General features: G+C 42.2%; 1 long non-coding RNA gene across 1 annotated transcript; it reads left to right on the top strand.

The window, feature by feature from the left end:
* The first annotated feature begins 3,157 nt into the window (after positions 1–3,157).
* Positions 3,158–22,642, top strand: LOC146672692 (uncharacterized). Its single transcript, XR_014908364.1, has 4 exons — positions 3,158–3,324; positions 9,736–9,911; positions 18,037–18,130; positions 18,469–22,642. It is a non-coding gene; the product is annotated as an uncharacterized LOC146672692 (long non-coding RNA).
* The last annotated feature ends 551 nt before the right edge of the window (positions 22,643–23,193 follow it).

Genomic DNA, 23,193 nt, shown 5'->3' with positions numbered 1-23,193 from the left:
TGATCAGACTCTTTGATTTTGTATTGTTTTTACCTGAAGTTGTGTTTTTGACATGGTTCTGTCTGTGAAATAAAGCTCACACACACACTGCTACAGTCCTTCATACACTTAGAAACGAAGCTGCTCCTTTCCTCAGTGCTGACACATAAAGAAGAGTTGGTTTTATATCCAACACGTCTCTGTTCCAGAAAACAGCTTCAGCAGCCTCTGAGTCTGAACTTGGAGTTGGTTATAAGCCACAGGCCTGTGTGCACAGCAATGAGGAAATATAATGCAGTAAGTGAAACATGGATGTGTGGAACAGATTATCCCAAAGGTTGATTCTGTTCATCTGGACGTTCTCAGTGAAACATTTGGTCTCTCGGTCAGGTGACTCCTTTAGTCTCAGCTGACTGCAGGTTTCCAAACCTTTGTCACTGGATCACTCACTTCATCTCCAACGTGTCCCTGACACAGACAGCTGGAGCCGTTACAGCAAAATCATTGATCATCGTTTTTAGAACATTAGCTGGTGTTGGTGGGCAGGCTAGCAGTGCTAATTGTTAGCACTAGTTCTGCTGCTCTCCCTTTGTCTCTGTTATTGTTGGTCTTTAGTGAACAATAGAAAGTGTCTTCATGAGACTGTTGCCTAATGTTCAAATGTAGATAACACCACCTGCACCAACCTGTTACACAGCACAACCCTCTGGTGTAGCTTTGGCTGGAGCACATATTGGCAGCTCCAGTGACATCACCACTCCATGGTGACATCATCTCTACAGACTGTGGCTGTTACATATCCTCACCTGGTAATAATAAGACTGTCCTCAGCTGCACACAGCTCCAAGATGAACAAACTGAAGTAAATACAAATTAGAGTTACGATAGATTGAAATCTTGTAATCAGAGCTAATTCTTAGTGAAACTCTCACAACATCATATCATGATCCTGGGTTAGTGTCTCGGTCTCAGATCACAACATCAGCACAGGCTTGGCTTGGGTGAGGTATTGAGTGGTTCTTGTCCATGACAGCTGCAGGTACAGTGCCATCAGCCATGCTGCACCACATGTCTGCCCAGGAACATTAGTGTGGCTGAGTCTCATGTAAACATTGTGCTAAAGTGGTGGGAAAGTGGCTGCAAGCTGGCTGCACTGTGTCCAGTACTCTCAGTATGATATCCACAAACCTCTGAGTGTCACAGAGTGGGCCTGTGCTCAGCTCACTGTGCCCCATTCAATTCTACTTGCATAGTTTTACAAGTAAAATTAAATATACAAGTTGCTCAATGATAAGTTATTGTAGTAACAACTAAGTCCATGGTCATTATTTGTTAATAGTAGCTTAAAGCTTCTGCACCAATCATGGAGCACCAGGTTTAGAGCATGTGGATCTACAAAAGTAAGTCCCAGTAAGATGGGCTGAGCCTTACATACTAGAAGAAACATGTCATTCCCAGCAGATGAAGCGCCCTTTAAAGCAGGATCTCACTTTAAACCTAAAGAACTTGCTATGAGCATGCAGTGCATTCATGGTTATTATTCATACGATTGTGGGGAGCTAATAAAGTGCAACTATCACATTACATTTTATTATTAAATTGTTGTTAACAATCCCTTCACTTCTGCTTATCTAATTCATGGTTGCAGGATGGCTGACAGCTTCCATTAGGCAGGAGGTAATGTCCATTCTGGCCACAGTGCAACCCACAATGTGTAACTGACACTATTATATTGCATTATGTCACATTGTTACATCTTTTTAATAAATGATGACAGTCAGCTGAATTTGCTGACCCCTTGGTGGAGGACATCAGGATCAGCAGCTGCTGCTCCATCACAAACACCACAGAAGAAGAACAACACTGGATCAGATTATCTGGACGTGTTTGACAGGGACAGTGTTCATGTTCATGGACATCAGGACAAAAACAGACGATGGAAACCTGCCAGATTTGAGCTAAACTGCTCGTTTCCATGTGTAGTCCCTGGGAGGTCACATGACCAACAAAGACACACAAGCTGTGTCCCAAAACGTCGGCTGCATCCTCCGGAGGCCGCATTTGAAGGCCGATGACGTCACAGCCAGGCGACGAAGGCTGTCCCGATTCCTCGACTCCTTCAAATGCGTCCTTCATTCCCCCGAGTTTGAAGGATGGGTCGGGTGTGTCCTTCGTGGCCCACCATATCCCAGAATTCATAGCGCGGCCCAGCCAAATTTCAGCTGCCAACAATGGCGGCCGCTACTAAGTTTTAAAATTTAACGAGGGAGTACTACTTACTTACAATGAATTCCTTACACTATATAATTTTCCCGTCAGTGTTGGGGAATTCTCAATGGTGCTTGGTGCCATACCCTCAGGGACTTTAATGTTATATAAAAACACCGACAGCTCAATATCTGCCTCAGTCACTCTCCCTGATCCAGCTGAGTCAGCAGTGGGAAAAATCTGCTTTTCACAGGAACTTGGTAACAGCAATAAGAGAATACGTAGTTTATTCCAAGAAGATATCATGTCTCTCCCATATATAGAATATCTTACTGGAACCGACATGTTCCAGATATCACCTGGAAGACAGTCTGGATGATCCCATAAATATCTAATTGTGAACAAGGTGAAGGAAATCTCATATAAAATTCTTCATAAATGTTACCCAGCCAGTCACTATATGGTAACATTTAAAAGAGACATAAATACTAATTGAACTTTCTGTGGGGATCATCCAGAAACTGTGGCACATCTCTTTTGGTTCCTCTACACAGAGATTCTGGAAGAATTTAGCAGTTTTGTTATTGTCCATATTTTAAGGGAGTTTTCTTTACGATGGAAAATGTTTTATTCCTTTTCTTTAAGTTCCCCAGGAAGAATGATAAATGTTTTTTTATAAAAAAAATTGTTAATACTTTTAGCTATTTTATATCCATGAATGTAAGTTTATTAATAAAACACCATATTTCTGCCTTTTTATAAGGATATGAATTGTACATACAATCAATTTCAGACTCAACCAACAAAAAGCCTCTCAGAACAATATTTATATGTTGATTTTTTTCGCCTATTCATATCATAATTTTTTTTACTCCTGGTTCTGTATGTTCATGTTCTGTTCTTTTGTAAACTTCATCTGTTTGTATGTTGTATACTCATCGTGTTTCAATAAAGTTCGATTTAAAAAAAGGTACGTTCTAAACGAAGCTTCAGACGTCACTGATCACGTGACTCTGGCCAAACGAATCAAGCCTCGACACGGTGCTTCTGAAGCAGCGCGTTGATCTTTCTGACACACGCACCGGAGCGTCAGCTTCAAGCGGACCATCACTACGTCTCACATCTAAAGGTGTCAAGGTAACTTTGAACTGAGTTCAGTCAATCTGGAGTTTTTCCAAGTTTTCTGTTGCTCTCTGTGAGAGAAGAGCGTTAAAGGCGGGGCTCTCCAGAGTCCAGCAAAACAGGAAACCACAGCTGGGTGTGTGTAAGTGTGCAAACCAATAGAATGCATCGTGGTGGGGGGGGCATCACGGGCAAGAAAAAAAGAAAATAATCGGTCGTACCCATGCTTCCCCGACGTCATGCCAGCGCATATTGGGAAATTCGTAGGCACCGATCGGTTTTCTATCAGCCATTTGCTGGGAGTAAGGGCGCCCTCCGTTTGCGAGGTGCGCCTGCTGCTGGCGGCACAGGGAGGAGAGGGCGGGGCGGCGGGGAGTCTCTGGCTGGCTGGAGCGGCATCTAATAACCAACTCGCAAAAGAAAATAAAAACAACACAACAAACAGATATTATGATACAGACTTATAATCTGCACCGATGTTTTTTCTAAATTCTATAAAGTGAGCGCGAGAGCCCTCGGTGCGCCTGCGCGCTGCTGAAGTCAAAGTAAACTTTATTGTCATCTCCGCTACAGACAGTCCAGCATATAGAGAGACGAGACGACGAGGCTGCAGTTACAGCGGTGCAAGTAAACAAACAATAAATATAAGAAGAGTAAGAAAATAAATCTACACTTTAGGACTCGGGGTAAAGGATCAATAACAATTTAAATTTATAATTTACAGTTTGATGATTTAAAGTCTCACACAACCCGTCAAAAGGGGCGGGGCCGGCTGCTTCCAAGTAGAGCACATTTCATTTATAATGATGTAAATCCAAGCCCATCATGGATTCACGATCTGAATCCTGGGTTGTGTGAAATCCCAGAAATCAACCTTAGACAAAGTGAATCTGTGAACTAAGGTGTAGGTCTGTTAGGTTAATTGTGCTGATCCTCGGGTTGGGGATTTGTGTTTGTACTGGAGCACAAAATTCAAACCAATGGAAGATGGACAACAAAAGTTCAAAGCCATCAGGTTCTCAGGTTAGAAAAAAGAGAAAAGATGCAGGTAAGCAGACGTGTGATTGGATAATGGCAGGTCATCCTGAACCAATCAGACTAAACTCCAAACAATACATTATGTTACAGATTTTAATATTAATTAGTCATTGTTACTTGTTGATTTGTCCTTTTCTCATTGTGTGACGAATTATGACGACTGTTTGGTAGCTCTTATTGTCTCTCTCTCTCTCTTCATGTTCAATTCAATTCAATTTTATTTATATAGCGCCAAATCACAACAAAAGTCGCCTCAAGGCGCTTCATAGATACAGAGAAAAACCCAACAATCATATGACCCCCTATGAGCAAGCACTTTGGCGACAGTGGGAAGGAAAAACTCCCTTTTAACAGGAAGAAACCTCCGGCAGAACCAGGCTCAGGGAGGGGCGGCCATCTGCTGCGACCGGTTTGGGTGAGAGAAGGAAGACAGGATAAAGACATGCTGTGGAAGAGAGACAGAAGTTAATAACAGATATGATTCAATGCAGAGAGGTCTATTAATACATAGTGAGTGAGAAAGGTGACTGGAAAGGAAAAACTCAATGCATCATGGGAATCCCCCGGCAGCCTACATCTATTGCAGCATAACTAAGGGAGGATCCAGGGTCACCTGGTCCAGCCCTAACTATATACTTTAGCAAAAAGGAAAGTTTTAAGCCTAATCTTAAAAGTAGAGATAGTGTCTGTCTCCCGAATCCAAACTGGAAGCTGGTTCCACAGAAGAGGGGCCTGAAAACTGAAGGCTCTCCCTCCCATTCTACTTTTAAATACTCTAGGAACAACAAGTAGGCCTGCAGAGCGAGAGCGGAGCGCTCTAATAGGGTGATATGGTGCTACAAGGTCATTAAGATAAGATGGGGCCTGATTATTTAAGACCTTGTATGTGAGGAGCAGGATTTTGAATTCAATTCTGGATTTAACAGGAAGCCAATGAAGGGAAGCCAAAACAGGAGAAATATGCTCTCTCTTTCTAGTCCCTGTCAGGACTCTTGCTGCAGCATTTTGGATTAGCTGAAGGCTTTTCAGTGAGTTTTTTGGACATCCTGATAATAATGAATTACAGTAGTCCAGCCTGGAAGTAATAAATGCATGAACTAGTTTTTCAGCGTCACTCTGAGACAGGATATTTCTAATTTTAGAGATGTTGCGCAAATGGAAGAAAGCAGTCTTACATATTTGTTTAATATGTGCGTTGAAGGACATGTCCTGGTCAAAAATGACTCCAAGGTTCCTCACCGCGTTACTGGAGGCCAAGGTAATGCCATCCAGAGTAAGAATCTGGTTAGATACCATATTTCTAAGATTTTCAGGGCCGAGTACAATAACCTCAGTTTTATCTGAATTAAGAAGCAGAAAGTTAGCGGCCATCCAGGTCTTTATGTCTTTAAGACATTCCTGCAGTTTAACTCATTGGTGTGTGTTATCTGGCTTCATGGACAGATAGAGCTGGGTGTCATCTGCATAGCAGTGAAAATGTATGCTATGTCTTCTAATGATACTGCCTAAGGGAAGCATGTATAATGTAAACAGAATTGGTCCTAGCACTGAACCCTGTGGAACTCCATAATTAACCTCAGTGTGTGAAGAGGACTCTCCATTTACATGCACGAATTGGAGTCTATTAGATAGATATGATACAAACCACTGCAGCGCAGTACTTGTAATACCTACAGCATGTTCTAATCGCTCTAATAGGATATTATGGTCAACAGTATCGAACGCTGCACTGAGGTCTAGCAGGACAAGCACAGAGATGAGTCCACTGTCAGAGGCCATAAGAAGATCATTTGTAACCTTCACTAAAGCTGTTTCTGTGCTGTGCTGAGCTCTGAAACCTGACTGAAACTCTTCAAATAAACCATTCCTCTGCAGATGATCTGTTAGCTGTTTGACAACTACTCTTTCAAGGATTTTTGATATGAAAGGAAGGTTGGAGATTGGCCTATAATTAGCTAAGACTGCTGGGTCTAGAGATGGCTTTTTGAGTAAAGGTTTAACTACAGCCAGCTTGAAGGCCTGTGGTACATAGCCGATTATTAGAGATAGGTTGATCATATTTAAGATCGAAGAATTAATTAATGGCAGGACTTCTTTGAGCAGTTTTGTAGGAATGGGGTCTAAAAGACACGTTGATGGTTTGGAGGAAGTAATTATTGAAGTTAACTCAGAAAGATCAATTGGAGAAAAAGAGTCTAACTTAACATCAATGGTACTAAGAGTAACTGTAGATAATATTACATCTGTGGGATGATTATTGGTAATTTTTTCTCTAATGATAAAAATTTTATTTGTGAAGAAGTTCATGAAGTCATTACTAGTTAACGTTAAAGGGATGGTTGGCTCAAAAGAGCTCTGACTTTTTGTCAGCCTGGCTACAGTGCTGAAGAGAAACCTAGGGTTGTTCTTATTTTCTTCAATCATTGATGAATAGTAAGATGTTCTGGCTTTGCGGAGGGCTTTCTTATAAAGCAGCAAACTATTTCTCCAGGCTAAATGATGATCCTCTAGATTTGTGACACGCCATTTCCTCTCCAGATTACGAGTCATCTGCTTTAGGGTACGTGTTTGAGAATTATACCACGGAGTCAGGTACTTCTGATTTGAGGCCTTAGTTTTCACAGGAGCTACAGTATCCAGAGTCGTACGTAGTGAGGAGGTGAAATTATTAACAAGATAATCGACCTCTGTTGGGGTAGTGTTCAGATAGCTGCTCTGCTCTGTTTTGGTACAGGGCATTGGAGATGATAACAGTGGGTGGATTATATTCTTAAACTTAGTTACAGTGCTTTCAGAAAGACATCTACTTTGATAAAGTCTACTCTTCACCGCTGTGTAATCAATTATTGTAAAAGTAAATGTTATCAGGAAATGATCAGACAGGAGAGGGTTTTCAGGAAACACTGTTAAATGTTCAGGTTCGATGCCATATGTTAAAACAAGATCTAGAGTGTGATTAAAGTGGTGGGTGGGTTCTTTTACATTTTGAGAGAAACCAATTGAGTCTAATAACAGATTAAATGCCATGTTGAGGCTGTCATTTTTAGCATCTACATGGATGTTAAAATCACCCACAATAATTATTTTATCTGAGCTCAGAACTAAATTAGATATAAAGTCTGAGAAATCAGACAGAAACTCTGTGTAAGGCCCAGGTGGACGATAGATGATAACAAGTAAGACTGGTTTCTGAGTTTCACAGCTGGGGTGGACAATGTTAAGCATCAGGCTTTCAAATGAATTAAAAGTCTGTCTTGGTCTTTCATTAATTAATAGGCTGGTGTGAAAAATTGCTGCCACACCGCCCCCTCGGCCTGTGCTTCGAGATTTCTGGTAGTTAGAATGGCTCGGGGGTGTTGATTCATTTAAACTAACATAATCATCCTGCTGCAACCAGGTTTCTGTAAGGCAGAGTAAATCAATTTGTTGATCAATTATTAAGTCATGTACTAACAGAGACTTGGAGGAGAGAGACCTAATATTTAATAATCCACATTTCACTGTTTTACTCTTTGGTTCAGATGTGGATACTGTATTGTTCTTTCTTTGTAATTGTTTATGTTTAAGTTGTTTGTTGCTGGTTTTTAGTTTGTTTTTTGTCTTTTTGGAAGCTGACACAGTCTCTATGGAGATGGGTTTTTGGGGGGGTAACAGGAGGAGAGAAGCTGCAGAGAAGCGTGTAAGACTGCAACTCTGCTTCCTGGTCTCAACTCTGGATAGTCATATTTTGGGGGGTTTAATAAATTTGTCCATATTTCTAGAAATGAGAGCTGCTCCATCCAAAGTGGGATGGATGCCGTCTCTCCTAACAAGACCAGGTTTCCTCCAGAAGGTTTGCCAATTATCTATGAAGCCCACATCGTTTCTGGGACACCACTCAGACAGCCAGCAATTTAAGGAGAACATGCGGCTAAACATGTCACTCCTGGTCTGATTGGGGAGGGGACCAGAGAAAACTACAGAGTCCGACATTGTTTTGGCAAAGTTGCACACCGATTCAATATTGATTTTAGTGACCTCCGATTGGCGTAACCGGGTGTCATTACTGCCGACGTGAATTATGATTTTACTGAATTTACGTTTACCCTTAGCCAGCAGTTTTAAATTTCCTTCAATGTCGCCTGCTCTGGCCCCTGGAAGACAATTGACTATGGTTGCCGGTGTCTCTAGCTTCACATGTCTGAGAACAGAATCGCCAATTACCAGAGTTTGACCCCCGGCGGGTGTGTCGCCGAGTGGGGAAAAACGGTTAGACACATGAACAGGTTGGTGGTGTACCTGGGGCTTCTGTTTAGGACTATGCTTCCTCCTCACCGTGACCCAGCCTCCCTGTTTCCCCAGCTGCTTGGGACCTGCCGGGGAACAGCTAGCGGGGCCTACGCTATTTTCGGCTGCACCAGCTACAGGGGCCTGGCTAGCTACGGGTGAATGAAGGGTGCGAAGCCGAGTCTCCAATTCAGTAATCCTGGCCTCCAGCGCTGCAAATATGCTACATTTAAATCATGTGTGTTTCTCTGGTGAAACAATAGTTTTGTGTTAATGTTAGGGCTGCACGATTTTGCATGAAATGAGAATCACGATTTTTTGGCTTAGAATTGAGATCATGATTCTCTCATAACAATAAATAAACATAAAACAACAAATGTCTCACGTTTTGTTGTTGCAGCAAAATGTTGTCCTGCTTGAAATTCCGTCTCCACCGTTGCTCGACGCTGCGTGTACAGAGCAGGTAGTGCAACAATAGAAAAATAGTTGCGGGACGGCACTGTGTAGCGTTTGTCTAGGGTGTTGATCGTTTTCCTAAATCCCTCGTTTTGCACAGTGTTGATGGAGCCATATCTTTGGTCAGGTGATAAGTGATAGCCTCCGTAATGTCTTTGTGCCTGCGGGAGTTCGACGTGTATAGGGAAGCGCTGTATAAGGTTCCCGTTATTGATGTTTGGGTGGTTGACCGGGACGGATTTTCTCCTGTCACTTTCTCGTCATCCCTGACGTGCTCTCCGTTGTTTTTTCCCTGCTAATTTTAGCATCACACGGCACAGCTTCTGTATCACGTGGTATAAGGCTCCGCCCTTGGCATTTGTTGAGCAGGAAGAGTGAGCGCTTGTTTTCATGCAGAGTACGTCCCGGATCAAAATGCGGTACATTTGATGCCTGTTGTCTTTGCTTGATGATTGGTTTGAGTCTTGACAATCCACATTGCTGGCGTTGCATCTTTCAATGCCAGCAATGGCAGGTATCAGTGCTCAAACCTTTTGTGTTTGTTTCCAACAAGTTGCCCACCTCGGGAAACAAAAATGTGTTCTTTTACTTGTCAGATGAACATATGAGACACTTTGACTCTTCAGTGCAGTGTGGAGCCTAACAAAGATCTGTTTTGTGTCCCAGCTGATCAGCAGGAGGAGGAGAGTCTGACGGAGCAGCAGAGGAACATTTTCAGCTACTTGGACTCAGCTCAGCCACTACAGAGGAAACAATGAGCTCAACACAGAAGGTGACAGACAGAGCAGGACCATATGACCAAAGATATTTATCACCATATACAGGGAGTGCAGAATTATTAGGCAAGTTGTATTTTTGAGGAATAATTTTATTATTGAACAACAACCATGTTCTCAATGAACCCAAAAAACTCATTAATATCAAAGCTGAATGTTTTTGGAAGTAGTTTTTAGTTTGTTTTTAGTTTTAGCTATTTTAGGGGGATATCTGTGTGTGCAGGTGACTATTACTGTGCACAATTATTAGGCAACTTAACAAAAAACAAATATATACCCATTTCAATTATTTATTTTTACCAGTGAAACCAATATAACATCTCCACATTCACAAATATACATTTCTGATATTCAAAAACAAAACAAAAACAAATCAGCGACCAATATAGCCACCTTTCTTTGCAAGGACACTCAAAAGCCTGCCATCCATGGATTCTGTCAGTGTTTTGATCTGTTCACCATCAACATTGCGTGCAGCAGCAACCACAGCCTCCCAGACACTGTTCAGAGAGGTGCACTGTTTTCCCTCCTTGTAAATCTCACATTTGATGATGGACCACAGGTTCTCAATGGGGTTCAGATCAGGTGAACAAGGAGGCCATGTCATTAGTTTTTCTTCTTTTATACCCTTTCTTGCCAGCCACGCTGTGGAGTACTTGGACGCGTGTGATGGAGCATTGTCCTGCATGAAAATCATGTTTTTCTTGAAGGATGCAGACTTCTTCCTGTACCACTGCTTGAAGAAGGTGTCTTCCAGAAACTGGCAGTAGGACTGGGAGTTGAGCTTGACTCCATCCTCAACCCGAAAAGGCCCCACAAGCTCATCTTTGATGATACCAGCCCAAACCAGTACTCCACCTCCACCTTGCTGGCGTCTGAGTGGGACTGGAGCTCTCTGCCCTTTACCAATCCAGCCACGGGCCCATCCATCTGGCCCATCAAGACTCACTCTCATTTCATCAGTCCATAAAACCTTAGAAAAACCAGTCTTGAGATATTTCTTGGCCCAGTCTTGACGTTTCAGCTTGTTAGAATTAGAATTAGAATTCAACTTTATTGTCATTGCACATGCACAGGTAGAGGGCAACGAAATGCAGTTTGCATCCATCCAGAAGTGCTTTAGTGATATAGGTATATTACAATATATATTAGCAATAGTATAGATATGTAAGTATATTACAGAAATGGCTCTATTATGGTATGTTATAATGTACACGGTATGAAGTATGTTGTGAATATTCTATAACTATAAGTATGTACCGGCTGTAGTGAGTACAAGCTATGTACAGGCTATGAACAGGATATAAATATGAAAAACTATACAGAATATGAAATAAATAACTTTACAGAAATCTGAGATATGCAGCTATACAGAAATGGGAACTATGCAAGTTGTAAACAGTTGTAGGATTAAAGATTATCGAATGTACAGAATGATTATTTACACAGAGCTATACAGTAGTGCAGTTAAGATAAGTGAGGGTGTGGATAATTTCTACAGAGGCTATATAAAGTGCTAGTGGTTGTGAGTGGTGGTTCACTCCATGTTATTATTGTGTGTTTGAGGGTCCAGGGCCCTATTTCAGGAAGCCGGTTTAGTGCAAACTCTGACTAAGTATACCCTGAGTTAACGAAAACTCTGGGTTTTCAGTTTCACAAAGCGAGTTTAGATTCATCCTGAGTGAGTCACTATAACGACACACTCCGTGAAGCTAACCTGCCCCCTAGCAGGTTTACTTCAACTAACCCTGACTTTCTCCGCCTCTGTGTCGGAAACCTGACTGTAGGAAGTGTCAGACATGGCGTGCCACTTCCTTGAAGAGCCAGTAGATGTTGAAGCCCAAATTCTCCGCAGAGCTCTCCGCCGGGAGAGAGTGATTAGAGCGCGTTTGGACATTTTATCATTTCCTGATGATTTTCTGTGTGAACGTTACCGTTGTTCAGCACAATCTATAAGTTATTTGAATAACATCCTCAGGCCTAATATTACTCATAAGACACATCGTGGACATTCTCTCAGTTCTGTACATATTATTTGTATTGCACTTCGGTTTTTTGCAAACGGGAGCTTTCTGTATAATATTGGTGACGCTGAGCACGTTTCCAAGGCTACCGTCTGTCGGGCAGTCAGGAATGTTACAGTTGCTCTGAAACGTCTCCTGCACTCGTTTGTGGTGTTCCCCGGTCATAGACCCACAAGATTCATCAAAGAGGGATTCCACAAAATTGGAGGTAGCAGGATGAACAAAACTTAATTTATGATGTGGTGATACTTGGAGTACTACTTAAATTTTACATTTATTTTCACGGTTCCCAGGCGTGATTGGCTGTACAGATGGCACTCACATTCCAATCATTGCTCCTTCAGTAAGTGAAGGAGACTATGTGAACAGGAAGTCTTTCCACAGCATTAATGTGCAGGTACATAGTTCCCTGTAGCATTTCAAACTAACAAATTATTTCATTATAGTAATGGATGCTAATTTGTGTTCTCTGCACTGTGAAGATCATTTGTGATGCTGCCAACATTATCACAAATGTGGAAGCCAAGTGGCCAGGCTCTGTGAGTGGTGGTGGTGGAGGACCCCCACCTGTTATTCGGGCCTCCGTTTTTTTTCTAGTGGCCATAACGGGTCACATTTGAGCATACAGAGTAAGCAAATATGTACTTGTAATGTGCTCAGATAATTTCAATAAGTGCTTACAGAAAGAAAATTAATGTAGCCTCTAACTGCAATCGATTTACATCGGACAAACAGACCAAGCACTATGGCTCATAATACAATTACACCTTACCTGTTTCGACTATATTTTTATACTTCATTTTTACTTGATGCCAGGAACGTTTGGGGCCTGTTGGGTTGCACTTGTGCTCACATCATCACAAAATAAAATGTATAAAATAAAAAATAATAAAATAATGTGTTAAATGGGTGGAAATCCCTAGATCAATGTTTAAATTAACACTCACGCATTGACTCTGTCGGCTATGTTTTGCCATGCATGCTCCCTTTCTTTTGCAGCTGAGGCTCGTGCACGCACTTAACTTGGGGTTAAAGCAACTCCGCGTTGACTGAACTACTTGTTATCAGCGTTTCTGAAACCGAATATTCCGAGTTGGACAGTTCGGGGTTACTCAACCCTGAGTATCATTTTTCACTCTGAGTTTTCTAAACCGGCTTCCTGAAATAGGCAAGGCAAGGCAAATTTATTTGTATAGCACAATTCAACAACAAGGTGATTCAAATAGGGTACAGTTGTCCATTGTGGGTGTGTGTATGTTGAGTCCATAAGTTAACGTGGGTCAGATGTCAGGAGGCAGAGTTCAGCAGTCTGACAGCTGTGGGGAAGAAGCTGTTCCGGTACCTGGTGGTCTTAGTCCGGAGGCTCCTGTAGCGCCTCCCAGAGGGCAGGAGGGTGAAGAGTCCATGTGATGGGTGACTGGGGTCTTTGATGATTTTCCCAGCCCTTTTCAGTAGATGTCCTGTAGATGTCTTTTATGGCAGGAAGTGGTGCTCCGGCGATGCGCTGGGCAGTTTTCACGACCCTCTGCAACGCCTTCCGGTCCGAGGCAGAGCAGTTCCCGTACCAGACTGTTATACAGTTGGTCAGGATGCTCTCGATGGTGCAACGATAGAAGTTCACCAGGATGTCTGAGGACAGGTGGTTCTTCCTCAGAGTCCTCAAGAAGAAGAGGCGCTGGTGAGCCTTCTTGACCAGCTTGGAGCAGTTGGTCGAGCAGGTGAGATCCTCGGAGATGTGGACTCCCAGGAACTTGAAGCTGCTCACACGCTCCACAGCCGTCCCCTTAATGTGGATGGGTGGATGTGGGTCAGCATTCCTCCTGTAGTCCACGATGAGCTCCTTGGTCTTCTCGGTGTTAAGCAGCAGGTTGTTTGTGTCGCACCACTCAGCCAGACGATCCACCTCCTCCCTGTAGGCGGCCTCATCGTTGTCACTGATGAGGCCAATCACCGTGGTGTCATCTGCAAACTTAATGATGGTGTTGGAACCATCAGCAGGTCTGCAGTCGTGGGTGAAGAGGGAGTAGAGGAAAGGGCTCATCACACAGCCTTGTGGTACATCGGTGTTCATTGTGATGGTAGATGAGCAGTGGTTATCCAGCCGGACGTGTTGGGGGCGGTTGGTCAGGAAGTCCAGTAACCATTTGCAGATGAGGGAACTGATGCCCAGGTCTGTCAGTTTCCTGATGAGTTGTGAGGGGTGGATTGTATTGAATGCTGAACTGAAGTCTATAAACAGCATTCTGGCGTAGGTGTTGTTGTTGTCCAGGTGTGAGAGGACAGAGTGCAGTGCGATGGAGACTGCATCCTCTGTGCTCCTGTTCTGGCGGTATGCGAATTGGTGGGGATCCAGGGTGGGGGGGAGACAGGATTTGAAGTGTGCTAGGACCAGCTGCTCTAAGCACTTAGTGATGATGGGGGTGAGTGCTACTGGGCGGTAGTCATTGAGGCAAGATGGGTTGGAGTTTTTGGGTATCGGGACGATTGATTGATTGATTGGTAATTGATTGATTGGTAATTTCACGATGGAGGTGGATTTGAAGCAGGCCGGTACCACAGCGTGGGCCAAGGACAGGTTGAATATGTCTGTGAGCACTCCTGCAAGCTTCCCAGAACACGCTCCAGGGCTCTAGAGTGCGACCAATTTGGTCGCAAATGCGACCAAATTTTTCAGTGGTGCGACTAAAAAAAATATTTGGTTGCACCTGTGCGACCAACTGTTCGGGTAGCAAAAAAAAAAAAAAAAATCTGCAACCTTCCCTGTGGTCAACAACAGACACACATTTTGCCCCTATCGTGGACTAAACCAATCAGAGATAGTCAGGGGCGGGACCTCTCTGATTGGCCGTGGTCCAGTTGAAAGTGCAGGTGGAAGTGGGAGGTGAGTAGCTTGAATAAAGCGTTATCGATTCATTAAATCCTGAATCGACTTTTAAATATAACTGTGTTTTGCCAGAAACGCCAGATTCTCAGATTAAAGCTCACAAAACCAGTTCAACAACAACCAAACAGCAAATGAGAGCAGGTACACGGATTCCACACAAAGACGTAAACACAGCACAGACCCGACGCATCAGAATTAACTTTGTCTTTCTCGGCTTTCTCACCCGACGGCCCGTAGACGGACACGCTGTCGGAGCTTAGCGATCCTGATGCGTCCGGTCCACGCTGTGTTTACGTCTTTTTGCGCTGATTCTGAGCTGCAGGTTTTGTCTCTCCAACCAAAATTCACCGAGCTGAATTTTGCTGTTTTGCTTCCACGACTATTAAAATCGCACTTCATGCACAGCTAGCTCTCTCTCTCTGTACTTCAAGAACAGCTTCCCGTCTCCAATCTCTGTTTTCTGTATTATTCATTCGCTTATTACCCACCAGTCTACCGTTGTTTACAGCGCTGCGGCTGCTGTCTTTTTCTTTTCTTTTTCTTTTTTTCACTTAAATGACCTCGAACAAGAAAGCCTGTTTTTTCTGTTGTTCAATACTAAAGAAATTTAAACTTTATATGCAGAACATTGTAGAATATTTTTAAGGTTATCTGCTATAAAAAGCCAGACCAGGAAAATCTCCTTCATGTTTTTCTGTGTTTTATTCTCAGTTACTTTCACACAAAGGCATCTGCTGTGATGCTCACAATTCTGATGAAGTCAGTACTGATAAATGATCAGAATTATAATATTTCTGACTGTCTGAGGCTAAGTTGAATCGAATCGGGACTTTGAAAACCGGAATCGAATGGATTATAGAAATCAGTGATGATACCCAGCCCTAGTGAGCAGCCTAGGCACGACAGACGTGGATGTAGCTGTAATAGGAAAAGAACTATTGCTAACTTTTCTTTAAGGCCTGATCCTTCTGAAATTCATAGCCAGTGCTCTGACACGGTGTCATCAATCTTTGAATGCTGAAAAAGCACAGTTTATCCAGAAAAACACATTATATTATATCAATTATTATAAAATTTGTGTGCGCCTAACTTTTGTGCCGGTAATCCTAACTTTTTAAAGTTAGGCGTACTGGTACGCCCGTGGCAAAAAGTTAGTCTAGAGCCCTGCGCTCTGAGAACACGCCCGGGGATGCCATCAGGACCTGCAGCCTTGTGGACATTGATCCTGTTCAGCACCGCTCCTACATCGGTGGGGGAGAGAGTCAGAGGTTGGTGGTCTGGCGTCATGTCTGCTTTGGTTGTGGTTGTGGGGTTCCCTCGCTCAAAACGAGCATAAAAGTTGTTGAGCTCGTTGAGGAAGGAGACATCAGAGGATGCGGGGGAGGGTTTGTTGGTCCTGTAGTCTGTAATGGTCTGGAGTCCTTGCCACATGCGTCGGAGGTTGGAGTTGGAGAAGTGTTCTTCTACCTTCTTTTTGTAATGGTGTTTGGCTTTTTTGATGCCCTTCTTTAGATTAGCCCTGGCTGTGCTGTAGGCGTGTGCATCTCCTGACCTAAAGGCGGTGTTGCGGGCGTTCAGGAGGAGACGAACATCCCGGTTCATCCAAGTACATGGTGATCCGTTTCTGGGTGGTGACACTGTCTGTGGTTTCGGAGATGTAATCCAGTACAGATGAGGCGTACTGGTCCAGGTCTGTGTGGGTGAACATATTCCAGTCTGTGTTTTTAAATCTGTCCTGGAGCACTGCGTCTGTCCCCTCTGGCCACAGTTTAATTGTCCTCACAGCAGGTTTCACACGTTGGATGAGTGGTGAATACCTAGGTGTGAGGAACAGGGAGAGATGGTCCGATTGTCCAATGTGGGGGAGGGGTGTGGCTTTGTAGGCTCCAGCCAGGTTGGAATACACATGGTCTAAAGTCTTGTCTCCTCTGGTGTGGCAGGAGACATGTTGGTGGAATCTGGGGAGGACTGTCTTTAAGTTGGTGTGGTTGAAGTCGCCAGCAACAATAAAAGCAGCCTCGGGGTGTTTATTCTGGTGTTTGTTAATGGCTGCAGAAAGTTCTTTCATGGCCAACCTAGCATCACAAGTATCTGTGACAGTGTGTATACAGATGTATCATATATAAGAGACAAATATTGTTCGTTTAATATGTTGGCATTACTAAATTTGGCTCAATGCTTACATACATGTGTAAAAAGCAAATGTACGAGCTGTGATAACTGTGTCTGATAGAATGAAGAGTAGACTGATATATGAAATATTCCTTTATTGGGTGAGAAAATCAGACCATGTCATAACTGCTGTAAGTCACACAGAATAGATATCAGAGCCTTAAACAGGCTGACTTCTGCTAAATGGGTCAAACTGGGCAGGAAGTCTACAAACACATAACATCCTTATAGAATATGATTTAACACTATAGATCAACTTACCTCAGAATATATAAAGCATATAAACAGTTACAGCAATATGATGCAACAAACACAGCAGCTACTGATCCAAAATACTCAAAGCTTCATAGAACTGAAACCAACATTTATTTTTAACTCCATTCTGCTGCTGATACATACTTTAGGTTTCTGAACATTAAACTTGTTGCTGCCTTTCATAGTGTGTAACTTGAAGGCCCTGAGTACTTTCTCCCACACTGAAAACACTGGGATGATCACATTATTTGAACATTACCTAATAAGACTGATTCAGCACAGACAGTTATGTTAAACTTTCCTAGCAGTCCTTCACAAACAGGGAACAGTCTGTCTATTCTCTCCATCTGTCAGCTGCTGCTGGCTCTTCCTCCTCCTCTTCCTCACACACTGCTGAGTTTGTCCTGGTGGATCATCAGGGCTGCAAAGCCTCACAGATGATGTGCAGCAGTGGCTCCCTCAGTCTGTCCTCACTCTGGACACTTGCAGTCGTCACACATGGAAATCAAATGTGTGATAAGCTGCAGGATTCAGACACAAGTGTAACTTATAAACACATGTTCATACTTTTATTCCACAATCAGAGAGAAAGAAACAGAGAGAGAGTGCAGGACAGACAGACAGGTGACAGTCTCAGGTGTACACACTGCTACACAACAGCACCAGAGAAGCAGGATTTAGTGTTTGTGTTATTACGAGTGTAAACAAGAAGAGTTCCAGATGGTGCAGTGGACACATGTGTGACTGCTGTGATTAAAGCATCTTTCTTTCAGCTTAACAAGTGAACCGTCAGCTCATTTTGGAAAAGCTCCCAGTTTTGGTAACCTGGACTTTTATTTCCCCTCTTCTGCTACAGATGTTGACTGTGACCTCAGAGGCCAACTGGACCACACAGCTGCAGCAGGAGTGAGGGAGAGGAGTCTTCATCCAGCTTCAAAGAAAACATCCAGGTAAAGTGACGTGGATCAGCGGATAAAGCCGTCTCCACTTTCAAAGGAGATCCTCTGAGAGAGAGACTCTCTGAGCCATTTTAGCCTCAAATTATAGGACTTTATAGTACAGCAACACTTTTAAAGGACAAAAATAACATAAACTGTGACTGTAATACAAACAAAGTATTGCATGTGTTTTTAAAAGTGTTCCTCCGATGGGCAGGATATCACTATTAGACTGTCCCACCAGCCAACTTCAACAAGAGACCACAGCAGCATTCAGTGATCAGCACAGATGTTCCTCTAACACTCAGCATCTGATCCCTGTTGGTCTGTGTGCTTCTGCTTTTGCTCAGTTAGAAACCCTGCAGCAACCCGACCCAAAACTGTGTCTTCTTGTTGGCCTCAACGTTGAAGTGTCAAACGTCCAACATCTGGAAAGGAAACCACGCCAGTGTACTGTGATGTTTCACCAACATGTGGCAGACGCTGGTCCTGCCTTTCATGCTGACATCAGCAGAGAGCCCCGCCTACCTCAAAGCCTCCCCTGTCATGTATTGATCAGGATGATTATGAAGATGAGCGAGTGCAAATAAGACTGTAAAAGTCCACGAGCAGAATGTTTGGATGCTTTCTGATGATTCATGAATATCATGAGAGTGTTTGTGTGTTTTGTCTTTTCTTTGCTGACGTTTGTTACTAACAAAGACAATTTACGCTCTGTGTGTGTTTTCATCCTTACCAGCCGCACTCTAACTGCAATGAAGGAAACAAACTGTAGAAATGGTCGACTCAGTGACTTCATAAAATATTGAAGTGGTTCAGGTAGAGCCAGTTTTTAAATGACCATGAACACTGAGCGTATTGTATCTGTACAGCATGTTTTTCTATTAGACAGATTTGTAACAGAGGCCTTGCTCTCAGTAAGTTTGAAATCCTTTTCTGATTTCTTTTGTAATCTCTGATCTTTGTGTATCCTGCTCAGTTTGCATGCTGCCTGTAGGAGTTTCTGTCTTTGTATTTGAAGATAATTCATTGAATATACTCAGCTGCTTCCCTTTGGTGCCTCACACATCACTGAAGTTTTTCAGTGTCCAGTTATTTGTTTTTAATAGCTGTTTGAATTCTCTGTATGTTTGACCCTGTAGACTGTTTAATGGACTGCTCGTCTTCCTGTTTGTAACCACTGCCTGTTTAGGACTAAAGATTTGGATTTCTGACTTTAACACAGCCTCTGCGTGTCGTCCCTTTGTGTCCTCGTCCTCTGTGAATGTGTCACAGATGTTTCCATGATAATAACACAGCTTTCCCACAGTGGCTTGCAGCAGCATTTATTCACAGCACATTTGAGAAAGGTTCAGATTAACTCGATGAGTTTATATTCAGAATGATTCTGACAGTGGGCCACTGTGAATTGTGATCTTTCATCAGGTCAATGTTTAAGTTCAGTATTTCAAAGCAGGAGCTATGAACAGTCATCATGTTGGCATTAGAATTATTATTATTAATCATTATTAATAATGTCGTTACTCATGTATAACTTTGATTAGTATACATGAATTTTATCAATAGTAAAAATAATGAATAATTCATGTATAACTTTTATTGTGTTTTGCATATTAATTATATTTAAATAGAGATGTTGACCCTGTCTCTACAGTAGCATCAGTGTAACATACATTATTGGTCCAAGCTGTCATAAATGGGGAGCCTGATCCTTTATTATGAAAACATGATGAGTATTTTTCTTGTCAGTTGGGAAGAAGTTGGTCTTTTTTTCCTTCTTTTTGCTCAGTTTGTCTTTTCTTTGATAATTGAAACTCTGATCAAACCTACTCATGTTCACAGCATGTAAAAGCAGCTGACAGTCCGTGGCATTGTTGTTTGTAGAGGTGCAGTGTAGTGGGAGCATAAATCAAAAGAAAACAGTAACATTTATGTAATAAAACATCTGAATGAAAATGAACAGGCCCTTTATGAACTTCAAAGGGATCTGAAAACAACACTTTTTAAAAGAGTATCTTGGGGTGTAGGTGGTCAAAATAGAAAACTGAGCTGAGACTCTTAAGTTCAATCCATCCATTGGTTTTTACTTAGGAGGAAGAAATGTCAGGCTAGTGCAGGCTGGTTAGGTGCATGTGGTTATCTTTACCTAAATGAGTTCACTTTGTGGCTGCCAGGTTGGGCAGAAGTACCTGTCCCCTGTTAGGCTTAGCAAGGTTCTCCAGGAGTTTCTCCATGGGTAGAGCTTCTAGCTCCTCCAGCACATCTGTGGCCGTGCAGGCTGCCACTTTCTTGGTTTCTCTTTTTACCCCACTGGTTGTGAGTGTCTAAATACCCCCACTAGCTCGCTTTGGCTGCAGTTAACTTGGGAGGAAGGGGTGGGTGTCCCATGACTAGATGAAAAACAATTATCTGGGACACATAAATATAATAACACATGCATATATCTCTATCAATTTTTATTTCTCTCAGAAATATTGGATCTAAATTGCAAATGTGTTCCAGTTATACTGTTACTGTGTGACAAAGTGGATGAGCTGCAATGGTCTCCATTTGTCCCATATGTGTTTACTTCTTCTTTTTTTGCATATTAAACACTTTATTCTGTTTCTATGTATTTGCTATGATTTGCTATTTGTTAAGTAACATTGCTTCACTCACTATGCCGGGTTTGTGTGTGGAAGCATTCAGTTGCTGGCAAATCAAACATTCTGCAAATGAAGCTGAATACTCAGTTACATGTTTCTTTACATTTTATTATGTTAATAATAATAATAATAATAATGGATTGGATTTATATAGCGCTTTTCAAGGCACCCAAAGCGCTTTACAATGCCACTATTCATTCACTCTCACATTCACACACTGGTGGAGGCAAGCTACGGTTGTAGCCACAGCTGCCCTGGGGCAGACTGACAGAAGCGAGGCTGCCATATCGCGCCATCGGCCCCTCTGGCCAACACCAGTAGGCAACACCAATGTTACAGATTAAGTCATTTGTTCTTACTTTGTTTGTCTTTTCAGTCTTCATGAGGGTCAGGTGTGGGGAAACGCCCGCCCGGCATTTCCTCATTTTAAAGTCCAACCAAGTGGAGGGGTTTGTTTTTCCATAGAGATGCTTCCTTTTGAGGTTTAACCCTTTAAGACCTACCATAGAACCAAGTCCGCCAGAGCTTATATTATATTTTTACATGCTGTGTAGCCATTTTTGGGAGCATTTCAAGTTGCTATACATCAATACAACCATTATAGCCCAAACTTTAATAATATGTCTGCATTAGGTGCATAGTAATTACATAAATTGCAAAAAAGTGCAATAAACTACAAAAAAATTGAAAATCGTTTTTGTTTTTTTAACATATATTTCTAGTTAGAGAAATTTAAGAGGCTCATCCCTCAAAACTGTAAATACAAAAAAGTTGCACAAACTAGTTTCCCACCACAGGAAATTTATTTTGAGTGTCTTCATAGTTTTATTTTTGAAATACACCAATTTTTATATACTGCAGGAAAAACGAAAATAAATATTATAGTGCAAATTTGCAAAATAACAGCATATGCATCAAAATAAACTATTTCCAGCAGTGCAATATGAGTCCTAAGCATCCCAGAAACGACACAGAAAGTCATAAACTCAAACATAACTTTTTAAAACACAAGTATAGGCTCATAAGGCCCCGATCGTAAAAAAACTACATTTCCGCAAAATGACGTCACTTCCGGTTTCGGGCAGGTCATGCGGTCATGTGATAGTTCGCGCTGATGGACGTAGGAAGTGTTACAAACAGCTGATCGGATCGGCGAAGCGTGTTTCTGGAATATCATGTTTTTGTTGCTGCAAGTGATTTTTATGCAGTTTTTGCAAAGCTATATGTGGAAGGAAACTGTGACCGAGGACAAGCTGATGGCATAAGATGTAAGTACAACTCCTCTGGTTTCATATGCAAAAAAAATTATTGCGCTAGCTTACGTGGTTGCAGTGCTACCGGGATTTAAAAATAGTTACGCAAAATGGAGCGTGCCCGCTCCGATCGGCTGTAAAGGGTTAAATGGATTTGTTGAATGTGTTTCTTTTCATCAATACTGCCATTTAGTTGTGTAAATGTGCATGTTAGAAGTGTGAAGAGGTTTTGTGTTTTAGATCATCTGTGGAGAGTTTTAGATCCCTCAATTTGAGTGAGTGGTACTGGCTGGGCAATTGGAGGGAAATTGATGGCCCTATTTAAAGCCAGTCTCTACCATAGTGATGGCTAAATGAAGCTTTCTGAAGCTTGTATTGAAAAACGGTTCATTACTCGAAGCTTTTCAACACAGTCCTCTCTGGTGACATCTGCTGGCCAAAAATATGAAGAGCATATTGAAACCACAAAAGAAAACCAACTGCTTCATAATGACTGCTCACTCTACAGAGTGGAGTTCTGTCTGATATTGGGCCTCCGTTGTGTTGTTTTGAACGTGTATTTTTGGTGTTAAAAAAATGTTTTTTATTTGTTTCATAAATAATTTTGACCAGTAAACTCTCCTTGTTTAAACATGCACCATTGTGTGGTCTTTCTTTGCTTGTGACTTCTTGATGTTGGTAAATACAATAATTGAAAAATACCACGTTACATATAACATACAGTTTGTATCATATCTATCTAATAGACTCCAATTTGTGCATGTAAATGGAGAGTCCTCTTCACACACTGAGGTTAATTATGGAGTTCCACAGGGCTCAGTGCTAGGACCAATTCTGTTTACATTATACATGCTTCCCTTAGGCAGCATCATTAGAAGACATAGTATACATTTACACTGCTATGCTGATGACACCCAGCTCTATCTGTCCATGAAGCCAGATAACACACACCAATGAGTTAAACTGCAGGAATGTCTTAAAGACACAAAGACATGGATGGCCGCTAACTTTCTGCTTCTTAATTCAGATAAAACTGAGGTTATTGTACTCGGCCCTGAAAATCTTAGAAATATGGTATCTAACCAGATTCTTACCCTGGATGGCATTACCTTGGCCTCCAGTAACGCTGTGAGGAACCTTGGAGTCATTTTTGACCAGGACATGTCCTTCAACACAC

Source organism: Rhamphochromis longiceps, linkage group LG3, assembly GCF_057381845.1.
Source record: "Rhamphochromis longiceps isolate RC_006_pf linkage group LG3, R_longiceps_female_GT1.1, whole genome shotgun sequence".
Classification (NCBI taxonomy): Eukaryota; Metazoa; Chordata; class Actinopteri; order Cichliformes; family Cichlidae; genus Rhamphochromis; species Rhamphochromis longiceps.
The sequence above is the reverse complement of the archived record's forward strand: the minus strand, read 5'-3'. Positions and strand labels throughout refer to the sequence as shown.